Below are 11,857 nucleotides of genomic sequence, written 5' to 3'. Positions count from 1 at the left end.
CCTCAGTTCAATTTCTTCAGTCTGTCCGTCTTCATCCTGTGTTATCCTGTGCTTACGCTTTCTGTACTCTGTGCTTGTCTTCATTTCATCATGATGACTGTGTTTGTATTCTGCCGTGTTTACTTTTGAGTACTTATTCCGCTGCAAGTAGTTCTTCATTTAGGAATTTCCTCACCAGCAAATTCCTTAGCGAATAATTCATAAAAATCGCCTATTCACCCCCCTCTAGTCGATATAACACACTTTCAATTGGTATCAGAGCAAGGTACTCCCTTGTTCTGTGTAATTTTGGTTTAACCCCCTCGAGTTTTAGCTTTGTCGACCGCAGGTATGATTAAGGTCTCTGCTGGGTGTCCTACCTTTGATGGAACGGACTACCCCTACTGGAAGAATAAGATGCGAATGCATCTTGAGGCAATTGATAACAATCTCTGGTATGGTGTGGAAAATGGTGTTCCCTTAGTCACACCTTCTCTGAACGCTACTGATGTGAAGAGATTCAAGCAACTCGATTCTCAAGCGAAGAATATCATATGTGGCCATCTGAGCAAAGGGCAGTATGGAAGAGTGAGTGCTTTGGAAACTGCTAAGCTTATCTGGGATAGGCTGTCCAAAGTAAATGAAGGAGTCTCAACTCAACGTGACTCTCGTGTTGACGTTCTTCGCAATCTCTTCAACCCCTTCAAAAGACTCGACAATGAAAATGTTCAGCAAACCTTCGATTGCCTCACTGACATCTCAAATGAGCTTCAAGCGCTTGGCGCCACTGACATCACCGACCATGAGGTGGTGAAGAAATTGCTGAGATTGCTCGATTCTTCATTTGATACTCTGGCACTGATGATTCAAGAACATGCTGATTACAAGTCACTTGATCCCGCTGATATCCTCGAGAGGCTAAATAATCATGAGTTCCAGCTTGCTGAGAAGAGAGATCTCTATGGTTCGAGCTATGGTAGATCGCGTGCTCTGAAGGCCAAGGCAGTCTCTGAGTCTGAAGATGAGGACTCTACTAGCAGTTTTGGTGATCCTAAAGAGCTAAGCCAGGAACTAGCACTGCTCGTGAAGAAATTTCAGAAATTCTCAAGACGTGGTCGCTTTGGAAAATCCTCAAGGAGCACTGATTCCTCATCCAGTGACTATAAGAAGAGGCTATGCCACAAATGCAAGAAACCTGGTCACTACATCCAAGATTGTCCTTAGTGGGATAAGGAATCAAAGAAGAAGAAATACAAGGACTATAGTTCTGATGACGCAAAGAAGAAGAAGAAATCTTCAAAGTCTTCATCATCAAAATCCTCGAAGTCTTCATCTCACAAGAAGAGCAGCTCCAAGGAGGCTCGGGCATTCATTGGCAAGGAAATGGACTCTGAGGCTGAATTTGAGGAACATGAGGACAAGGAGGCATCTGAGGAGTCCGAGTCCGGTGTGGCAAGCCTAGCTCTCGCTACTGCATTCGTCAGCAAGTCTATCTTCAACTCTGAAGAAAATGGCATCACCAACAAGGCTGATGAAGACAATGATGACTACGCTCCCACCTATTGTTTCATGGCAAAGGGTGCCTAGGTAACTAAATATGCCTCCTCTGAATCTAGTGAGGATGAATCTGGTGAAAACCTCAAGCCCAACTACTCTAAACTTGCTAAGATTGCTATGAAACAACAAAAAGCTTTTGAAAAGGTTCAAAACATGCTAGATAAAAGTGATGATATGTTGGGTGAAGAAATGGATCACACCAAAAGCTTGACTGAAAATCTTCAGAGACTTCAGTCCAAGTTTAACAACCTTCAAGGTCATCATAACACTATCTTATCTGATCACGAGAAGCTTTCTTATGAATTTCTTCAAAGAAAGCAAGATCTTGAGAAGCTAAGAGTGGATTATGAAGATCTTCAGAAGGAGCACGATTCATTAGTTGCTCAACAAATCAGCGCTACTCCGGAAGAATTTGTTCCTCCATGTCTGAAGTGCATTGAACATGAATCTGCTAATTCTTCACCTGAATGTTCAAATGCTTCTAATGCTACATATTCTTCACCTATCTCTGCTATCAGGAATTCCTCATCTGAGGACATTGCTAGTATCACTGATGATGCAGGGCTGAAGGAATTGTACATGACAGGTGTAACGCCCGGATAATTAGACTACAGTAATCCCTTGCTAATGATACCACGTCACCTCGATTACTGTTGATAATCTCGCGTTAGTTCAAAACTGATTCAAATTCAAATTGAATTAAAAGCAAACATCAAAAGTTTTCAAACTTTAAAACTAAAATGTTCAAGTTGTAGAAAATAAATCATAAATAATATTGATGCAGAAACCACATTTTTGTAAAGTGTTTAGATGCACTAAGGTAATTAAAGCAGCAGCAAAACATTTAATTAATACCTTTTCCAAATAATAAAATATTAAACCATTTTATTTAGCTGTCCAAATTAATGTGGCAGTGTTGTATTCCTAAATACTAATTTAGATGTTGAAATTAAATTTTACAAAAACTAAATTAAATTAATTATTAAAAGAAACAGAAAAGAAAATTATGAAAAGATAAAAGGAAAGCAAACAAAAAAAGAACCAGCAGCCCCCGGCCCAACTGGGCCATGTCCCAGCCAGGCCGGCCCACCCCAGCGCCCTACTAGGCCACCCCGACCCCCTGGTCAAACCCTAACCCCATCCCACTCCCCACTCGCCCCCACGTCTCTCTCTCGTCCCCCTCCCGATCCGATCTGGATCGGGGCGACGACCCCGACGACCGCGCCCCGTTCGCTGCCGCTCGAGGGCCTCCTCAACTCGTCGGACCGCTCCGCCGTCGCCGGAGCCCTTCCCCGCCATCCTGCATCCCCTGCGCCACGCCGGACCTCCTCGTCCTCCTCCCCGAGTCGCTCCCCGCGCACCGTTGCCAAGTCCCTACAAACCCGATGTGAGCGCGCGCCCTTCCCCCTCTCTCCCTCTCGCGCGACCTCCCCTCGTCGCGCACACGGCACCCGCGCGCCGCGCCCCGGCTCGCGATGGCCGCGCTGGCCCCCGTCGATGCACGCACGCTCGTGCGCCCAGCGCCCCGCTGCCACCCCGGGGCCGCTGCCTCCTTCCCCGCGCCGCGCCTGGGCCGTGCGCCCCGCCGTCTCGCTCGTCGCGCCGGAACACCCGCCTGTGCCTCGGCGCTGCCGAGCCCGAAACTACTTCGGCCGATTTCATCGCCACTCCTACCCCGCGCGCCCCTGGTGTGGTGCTGCTCGCCGATGCCGCTGAAGCCGCTCCTCTCGCCGGTCGCCTCTGTCCTGTGCGCCGTCGCCATTCCCCGTCCTCCGCACGGTGGGCGCCCGGCGCCGGCGCCCCGCCGTGGCCGAGGCCGATCCCCCGGTTCACCCTGTCGGGCGTCCCGCCAGCGCCCAGGCGGGCTGTGCCCTATGCCCATTAACAAGCAAACCCGCTAGGCCCCTATGGCCCTATGACTAACGGGCCCGGCCCCAGAATGTTTTAATAAAAAAAAGAAAAGAGAGAATTAAATAATAATAATAATAATAAAATTAATTAGATAAATAATAATAATTAAATTAATTAATTAAGTAAGTAATTAATTAAATTAATTAATCTTGATTAGATTAACCTAATTACTAGTTAACTTAATTAACCCCTGATTAGCCTAATTAGTCAATGACCAGTGGGACCCACACGTCAGCGACCCAGCCAACACCTCTGTTGACTGCTGATGTCATGCTGACGTCATGATGACGTGAGCAAACACTGTTCTGGATAATGTTGATTTAAAATATTTAAATTAATCCTAAAAATGTTTTAAATCTTTTAAATTTAATATAAAATAAACCGTAGCTCAGATGGGAATACTTTCTACATGAAAGTTGCTCAGAACGACGAGGCGAACCCGGATACGCAGCCCGTTCGTCCACCACACACCTCTAACATACCAAACACGCAACTTTCCCCCTCCGGTTCATCTGTCCGAAAACGCGAAACACCGGGAATACTTTCCCGGATGTTTCCCCCCTTCGTCGGTATCACCTACTACCGCGATTGGGCACACCTAGCATCGTTACTTGTCATGTCATGCATCGATATGCATTTGTTTGCATTGTATTCATTGTTTCTTCCCCCTCTTCTCTCGGGTAGACTACGAGACCGATGCTGCTGCTGCCCAGTTCGACTACGGAGTTGACGACCCCTCCTTCTTGCCAGAGCAACCAGGCAAGCCCCCCCCTTGATCACCAGATATCGCCTATTCTACTCTATACTGCTTGCATTAGAGTAGTGTAGCATGTTACTGCTTTCCGTTATACCTATCCTGATGCATAGCCTGTCCTTGTTACTACTGTTGATACCTTTACCTGCAATCCTATATGCTTAGTATAGGATGCTAGTATTTCCATCTGTGGCCCTACATTCTTGTCCGTCAGCCGTGCTATACTATCGGGCCGTGATCACTCGGGAGGTGATCACGGGTATATACTTTACATACATACATACTATACAGATGGTGACTAAAGTCGGGTCAGCTCGAAGAGTACCCGCGAGTGATTCACGGATTGGGGGCTGAAAGGACCTTTGTCCCGACGGCCCTCTGTGTGGATCTTTGTGGCGGAGCGACAGGGCAGGTTGAGACCGCCTAGGAGAGAGGTGGGCCTGGCCCTGTTCGGCGTTCGCGGACACTTAACACGCTTAACGAGATCTTGGTATTTGATCTGAGTTGGCTACGAGCCTATACGCACTAACCATCTACGCAGGAGTAGTTATGGGTATCCCGACGTCGTGGTATCAGCCGAAGCACTTCGTGACGTCAGCGACTGAGCGGCGCGCGCCGGGTTGGACTGCGTTAACGCAACTTCCTTTGTAATGGAGGTTGCTAGGTCTGCTCACCGGCCGCGTACGCAACGTGCAGGTGTGCTCAGGGCGATGGGCCCAAACCCCAGCGCGCTTAGGTTTAGACCGGCGTGCTGGCCTCTCTGTTGAGCCTAGGTGGGGCTGAGACGTGTTGATCTTCCGAGGCCGGGCATGACCCAGGAAAGTGTGTCCGGCCAAATGGGATCGAGCGTGTTGGGTTATATGGTGCACCCCTGCACGGAAGTTAATCTATTCGAATAGCCGTGATCTTCGGTAACAGGACGACTTGGAGTTGTACCTTGACCTTATGACAACTAGAACCAGATACTTAATAAAACACACCCTTCCAAGTGCCAGATACAACCGGTGGTCGCTCTCCCTCAGGGATACGAGGGGAGGATCGCCGGGTAGGATATGCTATGCGATGCTACTTGGAGTTGCTACTTGGAGATGCTACTTGGAGGACTCCAACCTACCCTCTTCTGCCGGTTGCAAGACGAAGGTGACCAGAAGCGTAGTCTTCGATAAGACTAGCTATCCCCCTCTTATTCTGGCATTCTGCAGTTCAGTCCACTGATATGGCCTCCTTACACATATACCCATGCATATGTAGTGTAGTTCCTTGCTTGCGAGTACTTCGGATGAGTACTCACGGTTGCTTTCTCCCCCCTTTTCCCCTTTCCTTTCTTTCTGGTTGTCGCAACCAGATGCTGGAGTCCAGGAGCCAGACGCCACCGTCGACGACGACCCCTACTACACCGGAGGTGCATACTACTACGTGCTGCCCGCTGACGACGACCTGGAGTAGTTTAGGAGGATCCCAGGCAGGAGGCCTGCGCCTCTTTCGATCTGTCTCCCAGTTTGTGCTAGCCTTCTTAAGGCAAACTTGTTTAACTTATGTCTGTACTCAGATATTGTTGCTTCCGCTGACTCGTCTATGATCGAGCACTTGTATTCGAGCCCTCGAGGCCCCTGGCTTGTATTATGATGCTTGTATGACTTATTTATGTTTTAGAGTTGTGTTGTGATATCTTCCCGTGAGTCCCTGATCTTGATCGTACACGTTTGCGTGCATGATTAGTGTATGATTGAATCGGGGGCGTCATAAGTTGGTATCAGAGCCGACTGCCTGTAGGAATCCCCCTGCCACACTCCTTGGCCGAAGTCGAGTCTAGACATTACAAAAACTTTTACTAACTTGGCTGTGTGCCTTACGGGCCCACGTCGCCATTGGGTGGTATTAGGATCTTTTACTCCTCGACCTTTACTCTGGGACTCTGAACTCTTTTCTACTCGGGTTAAACGAATTTACTAACTCTGACATTAGGATCCCGTTACCACGTTCACCCCGAAGTTGGATAAGCCATAGTTATTCTGTAGGATAGCATTTTGAATAGTGCCCATGTTGTCATTTGACTCCATTGAAACATCTTTGTTTTCAGATGGAACCCACGAGGCAGGTCGTGCGCCACACTGCGGCCATTGGTGCCTCAGGATCACCTGCTGTGCTAGCTGATATGATGACCTATCTGGGTTATCGCTGGCACCCTGAGTACACCGTCTACGAGGAGTACCAGGACTTTAACCAGGAGCAGTACCGTGCCATCGTCCACCTCTACTCTCGGGAGTATGAGTCCACTACCGTGCTGCACACCGCTCATGGTGTTGGAGTGACCATCGAGATGGCAGTCCACGATGCTGCTCATGCTGCTCTGACACGTCTTCGTGGAGAGTATCAGGCGTTGGACACTTCCCCTTTCAGACACATTCCTATCGCATCTGACGTTGGCGCGGAGGGATACTACACTGCCGCCTACTCCACCGTCACCCGAGAGCCCATCCACCATCAGCGCCTGGTTCTGCATGCTGATGGGCTGGACCGAGCTAACAGAGCTCTTCGCCACGAGTTGTACACCACTCGTCAGCACCTTTACAGGGCTCTGACGCGGTTGCACCCCTTTGTCCGGTCTGGACAGCTGCCGCGTTCTGCGATCTACCCAGCCAGGACCGTGATGCCCCACGGTGTCGGATGGCCAGAGGTGGGAGGCTACTCTCCCGCACTTGGTCCTCTTTTGCCACCTGAGCGTCGGGTTCTACACCAGAGTATCCGCGGCCCCCAGGCCACTGACGTGGAGGACTATCCGTTGCCTCACTACCAGCTGTCAGGTTACAGCTACCTTCACAGTACCTCCTGGGACTGATGTAGTCTTGCTCATTAGTATTAGATGCATTCGCGAGCCTGCGTGCCGCCTATAATGACTTAGTCTATGTACTGAACTCTGTGTACTGAGCTCTATGTCCGACCCCTTTTGTAAGTTATGCCGACTATCTATGTGGTATCTGTCGTGCTCCTTTCATTATGCATGTTTCATCATGAATGATTCTTGTCTATGCAAAATTCTCAATACTGAACTACCCCTGTTATATACTAGCAGGATGGTTAGACCAGCTGGTCGTGGTCGTGGTGGCAACTTCCCACCACCGCCTGAGTACATGGCTGGTATGATCCAACAGCTTGAGATGAATCGCCAGTTCATGGAGAACATGATGGCTCAGTTTCCTCGCCCCAATATGAACCAGCAGCCAAACACAACCACTCTGCAGGATTTCATACGCCTCAACCCAAGTGTGTACCGCAGCTCAACCCAGCCGCTGGATGCTGATGACTGGCTCCGTGACATCACCTATGAGATGGAGTCTGCTGATGTAGCCCCTGCCAGCTATGTCACTTTTGCTTCCTTCTTTCTAAAGGGACCCGCAGCGCAATGGTGGGACAGCCACAGGCGTACTCTGCCAGTTGGGACAATCATCTCCTGGCCAGACTTTCAGGCTGCCTTCCGTGCCCGCTTCATTCCTCAGGAATCATGGACAGGAAGAAGCGTGAGTTCCGCAACCTCACCCAAGGCAACAAAACTGTGGAAGCTTATCAGCGCGAATTTCTGGATTTATCCCGCTATGCTGAAGAAGACATTGCAACTGATGCTCGCAGACAGGAGAAGTTCCGTGAAGGCCTTCAAGCTGACATCAAGCTCGCACTTCTAGTGCATGACTTTGCCGATTTCGCCACCTTGGTGAACAAGGCCATCAATGTCGAGACTGGTCTGCAGGAACACCAAAGCTCTCAAAGGCGCAACCGTGACACGGGCTCATCTTCGGGCCCGCCCTCGCAGAAGCGTAAGATATGGATCCCGAACAGCATGTACCGTCCAAATGCACCTGCCCCAAGGCAGTCTTATGCTGCACCTCGTCTGCCTACTGCTCCAACTAGGCAGCCAAGACTTCCAGCTCCACCACCCGGAGCACCTGTTCCCACTCCCAATAATGGTCTGTGCTACAAGTGTGGTCAACCAGGTCACCTTGCCAGGAACTGCTATCAGAATCAAAAACAGAATCAACTGGCCCTTCCAGCTACTGGCCGTGGAAACAACCAGGCCCGCAACAACAATGCCAAGCCTTATGGCCGTGTTCATGCCAACCACATTGATCTGAATGAAGCTCAAGACCAGCCTGCTACTGTGATGGGTACACTCCTCATAAATTCAGTACCAGCATCCGTTTTATTTGATACAGGTGCATCGCATTCATTCATGTCCGAAGATTTTGCATACAAGCACGATGTTAAATTTGAGCAGATGAACACTTCGGTAGTGGTAAAAACCCCCGCGGGACAATGTCAGACCTCCATGGTTGGCATTGACGTCCCTGTGGAAATCGAAGGGTTGGAGTTTCGTGTCTCGCCCATTATACTGAAGTCGTCTAACATTGACCTCATTCTGGGAATGGATTGGTTAAAGGCGCATACTGCTTCTATCGTTTGCGCCACTAAGACCGTCCATCTGCTACACCCTTCCGATGAAATAATTAGCCACGATGCTCATCTGGTTCAGAATGCCGAGGCCAGACTTTATGCCTTAAACGCATTGAATGCTGCACCACTCGAGGGCATTGAAAACATTCCCGTCGTGCGTGAATTCCTAGACGTCTTTCCTGAAGAACTCCCAGGGATTCCCCCTGCTAGAGCTGTCGAATTCGTCATCGACTTGAAACCAGGCACCACTCCTATAGCCAAGCGACCCTACAAGATGCCGCCGCATGAACTCCTTGAGCTTAAGGAGGAAATCGATAAATCTCTTCGAAGTGGTTTCATTCGCCCAAGTTGCTCTCCTTGGGGAGCACCTTCTCTCTTTGTCAAGAAGAAAGATGGGACAAACCGATTGGTCCAAGACTACCGTCCTATAAACCAAGCTACCATTCAGAATAAGTATCCTCTTCCTCGGATCAATGATCTGTATGATCAATTGGCTGGTTCATCAGTGTTCTCTAAACTCGACTTGAGGTTGGGTTACCACCAGATCCGTGTTCGTAAGGAGGATATCCCCAAGACCGCATTCGTGACTCGATACGGATCTTACGAGTACACCGTCATGTCTTTCGGCTTAACCAATGCTCCAGCCACCTTCTCTCGCCTGATGAACTATATATTCATGGATTACCTCGACAAGTTCGTCGTGGTTTATCTGGACGATATTCTGGTATTTTCCAAGAACGAAGAGGAACATGCTGAATATCTTCGCCTCGTGCTGGAAAAGCTACGAGAGCATCAACTTTATGCCAAGTTCTCCAAATGTGAATTCTGGCTTCCCGAAGTAACCTATCTCGGGCATGTCATCTCTAAAGATGGTATTGCCGTCAACCCTGAACGAGTCCAGGCTATTCTTCATTGGACTCCTCCGAAGAACGTTAAGCAAGTCAGAAGTTTTCTCGGTCTCGCCAGCTATTGCCGTCGATTCGTCGAGAACTTCTCCAAGATCGCCAGGCCCCTGACTAACCTATTGCATAAGGGCGTCAAGTTCCACTAGACAGACAAATGTCAGGAAAGCTTCCAGGCACTCAAAGACAAGTTGACTTCTGCCCCAGTACTAGCTCCACCTGATACTAAGAAGGACTTCGTCATTTACTGCGACGCTTCCCGTCAAGGATTAGGCTGTGTCCTAATGCAGGAGCGCAAAGTGATTGCCTATGCCTCTCGACAATTGCGCCCTCACGAAGAGAACTACCCAGTTCACGACCTCGAGCTTGCTGCTGTTATCCATTCACTGAAACAGTGGCGACATTACCTTCTCGGTAATCGTTGCGAGATCTTCACCGACCATCAAAGTCTGAAGTATCTGTTTACTCAACCAGACCTGAACCTCCGTCAGCAGAGATGGATGGAGACTGTTGCAGACTTTGATTTGGGTATTTCCTATACACCAGGCAAGGCCAATGTAATGGCTGATGCCTTGAGCCGTAAGTCTTACTGCAACCACCTCCAGGTTCACAAAGTTCAGCACTCACTTGTTGAAGAATTCAGAAAGCTAAACCTCCATATTGTTCCTCCGGGTGCACTCGCTCCCCCTCCTCCGGAGTTCCGCAAGATGAATCTCCGTGTTGTTTCCCAGGGTTCCCTCTATACCCTGGCTGTTGAACCCGATCTCGTGGGCACCATAAAGACAATGCAGGGATTTGACTCTGAAGTCTACAAGATTAAGCAAGACCTCAAAGAAGGAAGTCCCTCATCCTTCACTATTGCTGATGATGGCGCCTTGTACTTCAAAGGCCGCCTAGTGGTGCCGTGTAAGAAGGAAAACCTGAATATGACTCAGGAGGTTATGAAAGAAGCTCATGATACGCCTCTATGTATCCATCCTGGTAGTACAAAGATGTACCAACACATCCGCCAGAGATTCTGGTGGTCTAACATGAAGCAAGACATTGCTCGTTATGTTGCTGAATGTGACGTTTGCCGTCGTATCAAAGCAGAACATCAAAGGCCTGCTGGAACTCTGCAACCTATATCTATTCCTGAATGGAAATGGGACCATGTCGAGATGGACTTCGTTACTGGATTTCCCAAATCGCAAAAGGGTAATGATGCTATTCTTGTCGTCATTGACCGACTTTCTAAGGTTGCACATTTTCTGGCGGTCAAAGAAACGATCACTGCTAGTCAGCTTGCAACTCTCTACATGTCCAGAATTGTTTTGCTTCACGGTATTCCACTGGTTATTAGTTCAGACCGTGGCAGTTTATTCACTTCAAGATTCTGGGCAAGTTTCCAAGAAGCTATGGGCACTCATCTGTCTTTCAGCACTGCTTTTCATCCTCAGTCACAAGGGCAAGTTGAACGTGTCAACCAAGTTCTCGAAGACATGCTTCGAGCTTGTGTTATTTCCTTCGGCAAGAAATGGGAGGAATATCTTCCGTATGCTGATTTCTCTTATAATAATAGCTATCAAGCTAGTCTGAAGATGGCCCCCTTCGAAGTGTTATATGGACGAAAGTGCCGAACCCCTCTGAACTGGTCAGAAACTGGGGAACGTCCACTCTTTGGTCCGGATATTATCCAACATGCCGAAGAGCATGTCCGCATTATTCGCGAGAATCTCAAGACTGCTCAGTCACGCCAAAAGAGTAATTATGACCGTCATCATAAAGACATGGTCTATCAACCTGGCGAAAAGGCCTATCTTCGAGTTACACCAATGAAGGGTGCTCACCGCTTCGGGATCAAGGGCAAGCTAGCTCCTCGCTATATTGGCCCATTCACTATTCTCGAGAGGCGTGGAAAAGTGGCATATCAACTGGAGCTTCCGCCGAACCTTTCTCAGGTTCACGATGTGTTCCATGTATCACAGCTCCGCCGTTGCTTCAAGGACCCGATCCGAGGAGTGGAACATGAAGTGCTCGAATTGCAACAGGATCTCTCCTATAAAGAGCATCCGGTCCGCATTCTCGATCAAGCTGAACGCCGCACACGCCAGAAGGCGATCAAGTTCCTCAAAGTTCAGTGGTCGCACCATTCTGAAGATGAAGCCACTTGGGAACGTGAGGATCGCCTGCGTGATGAATACCCCGCACTGTTTCCTTCTACCTCCTAAATCTCGGGACGAGATTTCTTGTAGTGGAGGAGATTTGTAACGCCCGGATAATTAGACTACAGTAATCCCTTGCTAATGATACCACGTCACCTCGATTA

The 11,857-nt window shown here is 49.0% G+C and overlaps 1 pseudogene; it reads left to right on the top strand.

Moving 5' to 3' along the window:
- Positions 1-840: 840 nt before the first annotated feature.
- On the top strand, positions 841-1,653 carry LOC119292395 (annotated as a pseudogene).
- Positions 1,654-11,857: the final 10,204 nt, after the last annotated feature.

Source organism: Triticum dicoccoides, chromosome 4B (assembly GCF_002162155.2).
Source record: "Triticum dicoccoides isolate Atlit2015 ecotype Zavitan chromosome 4B, WEW_v2.0, whole genome shotgun sequence".
Lineage (NCBI taxonomy): Eukaryota > Viridiplantae > Streptophyta > Magnoliopsida > Poales > Poaceae > Triticum > Triticum dicoccoides.
The sequence above is the reverse complement of the archived record's forward strand: the minus strand, read 5'-3'. Positions and strand labels throughout refer to the sequence as shown.